Source organism: Scardinius erythrophthalmus (assembly GCF_964197995.2).
Source record: "Scardinius erythrophthalmus genome assembly, chromosome: 24".
Taxonomy (NCBI): domain Eukaryota; kingdom Metazoa; phylum Chordata; class Actinopteri; order Cypriniformes; family Leuciscidae; genus Scardinius; species Scardinius erythrophthalmus.
Genome location: NC_138244.1, coordinates 5424897 through 5427218, shown reverse-complemented (window position 1 = coordinate 5427218; position 2322 = coordinate 5424897). Strand labels below are relative to the sequence as shown.

At 36.1% G+C, this 2322-nt stretch overlaps 1 long non-coding RNA gene across 3 annotated transcripts; it reads right to left on the bottom strand.

The window, feature by feature from the left end:
* Positions 1-201: 201 nt before the first annotated feature.
* LOC308684432 lies at positions 202-2322 on the bottom strand. 3 transcript variants are annotated; one of them, XR_014029364.1, is made up of 5 exons: positions 2164-2322; positions 1837-1892; positions 1413-1493; positions 875-985; positions 202-336 (listed from the first exon to the last, which is right to left on the bottom strand). It is a non-coding gene; the product is annotated as an uncharacterized lncRNA (long non-coding RNA). The 3 variants fall into 3 exon arrangements; XR_014029365.1 differs by having other exon boundaries at positions 1413-1453; XR_014029366.1 differs by lacking the exon at positions 2164-2322 and having other exon boundaries at positions 1413-1453; positions 1837-2017.

Here is a 2322-nt window from a genome sequence, read left to right as displayed (position 1 = left end):
AATAATATTTAAGTCTAGTGAACTCTGACCTGCGAATTCGCTCTACCTTTTATGTATAAGTCTCACCTCCAATGAAGAATTTGAAAACCTGTAACTGCTGTGTTGTTTATGAGAAAGAAAGTGAAAAAAAGTTTGAAACTGCCATCAATTTTTTTTTTTAATCTCTGTGACTTTACACCTACAAATTCCACTGTCACAGGTGCTCAGTTTTGCTATAATGAAACCCTCACAGAACATGGTAATAATCAGCCATCCATGCAAAAGCAAAGGTCGGTGTAGTTTACAGGTGCATCTGTCCAGGCCAACGTCTGATGCCTTGATGCCTTCCGCTGGAACCTGAAATAAAAAAAATAGTACAGTTCAAAATCTATCATACATACATCTCATCTGGTATCACAAATTATCATTCCAGGTTCACTTTAAGATATGCTCAATATTAGTGCTGCACGATATTGAAAAATTTAGAGTTTATTTAGAGATATCAGCCGTATGGTTTAGTGCATGCGCTAACGGCTCCAGGTTTGTATCTGGTAAATTACCCCACTAATAATGCCCAGAATGGTACCAAACTACTACAGTAGTACAAATAGGTTCTGTACTCATTAAACGAGGCATTGGAAAGTTTGTAAGTACATCAGGAGTTTATTTAAATAACACTTGCCTGACGGCGAATGCTACTGCTGATGTTGACGTCACTTTATGAGTACAGAACCTATTTGTACTACTCATTTTCCCCGACATAGAGCAGACCGGCACACAACAAAAACTGCTGTTCGGATGTTCCCTTTTCTGATATTTTAGCCTTCGTGACATTTTAATTAAAACAGAAGTAAGAATTAAGCAAAAATTAACAGTAAACTCAGAGATCACCTACCGCTGCAGATGTGTACGGAAGTGAAAAGCGGAAATGCTTAGACCTCTTTCCGGTTCAACCGCTGGGCGCTCCGCATAACCCCTATTGGGGGGATTTTGTAGAGGAGTGAACCTGCATAGAAAATTACAATAGATAACAAGCATAGATAAATACAATAGAAGAAAAACACAGTTGAAATAAGCAGTGCATTATGTTTTTCAGTTAAATCTAACTTATCAGGTACAGAAATTGATTTATCAAAATGTAAAATAAGTCTTCAGTGTAAAAATAAAATAACTATAAAATTAATGTATCTTTGCTAAAGCTACAAGTCATTTTCTCTTTTGATGTTTGATCACCATTGGCGACACAAACAGCTGCGGGTACGTTAGGCTGCTGTCCCTTTAAGACGAATGCGCAGAACTAATATAAATGACACGTATCCGTTTTCTTTCTGTTTAAAACACAAGACAAGAGGAAACTCGCCATTTTGACTTCATTTTGCGTGCACGTGTCTGTAAAAAAAAAGTGAAAGAGAACTGAATTCGGCTAAACTCACCTTCTTCATCTACTGACTGTGGATGGCATCAAGGTCTTGTCCTGAAGAATACAGGGCCAAACAATAGGGATTTTATCTCATCTGGTAACAAGAGCAAAGCCATAACTTTAAGAACTCTACTGATATATTTACCCCCTGATATTGCATTGGGGATATCAATTCAAACATTTTTAAAGGCTAAGAGTATGAGCCACAGCTGCCCAAGATATCTAGGGGTTGCAAATTAGTCATGGCTATAAACCTGTATGCATGGCATCTACTTTGTATTTTTTATAAAGCAATGTTCTATGCATTTGTCCCTGTCAAATAAACATTAAATAAATAAATCTGTGAAAAATAAATGCCTAAAGTTGTCGACCCCCTGAACCGCATTTAAAAGTACAAAGAATTTCAGTATTGATCAATAAAAAAAATACATAAATACCTTTGAGTTGGACAGTATGGTGTCAGTCTCATTGGCCAACATAATTCAAAACAGACCTAAAGAAATAAAATAAAATATAGTAATCATCAGGATATCATGTTATCATAATAGTTAAATGAATTATTATAACTATGACCATTATAATATTGTATTAGTCGCCTATTATTTAGCTGATTATTTCGCTTACAGGCTTCTCAAGGACAATCTCACTGAAAAAACTTGGGGTTAATGATTTTAAAATGTGAGACTTATTTCAAAAGCATAAATCTTACAGAACCCAAACCTTTGAACAGCAGTGCACTGCATGTTTGAGGTGGTTTTGCTTACTAGTCATATGGTTCATAGAGATTTTCTTGGACAGGGAGTGCAGCAGGCCATCACAGCATGATGATCTAGGAACATAACATGCTGTTTGTCACAGAGCCAAAAATATTACATGTGATAGGTTTATTACAAGGAACCAAGCTAGAACAGAGGTGAAATGCA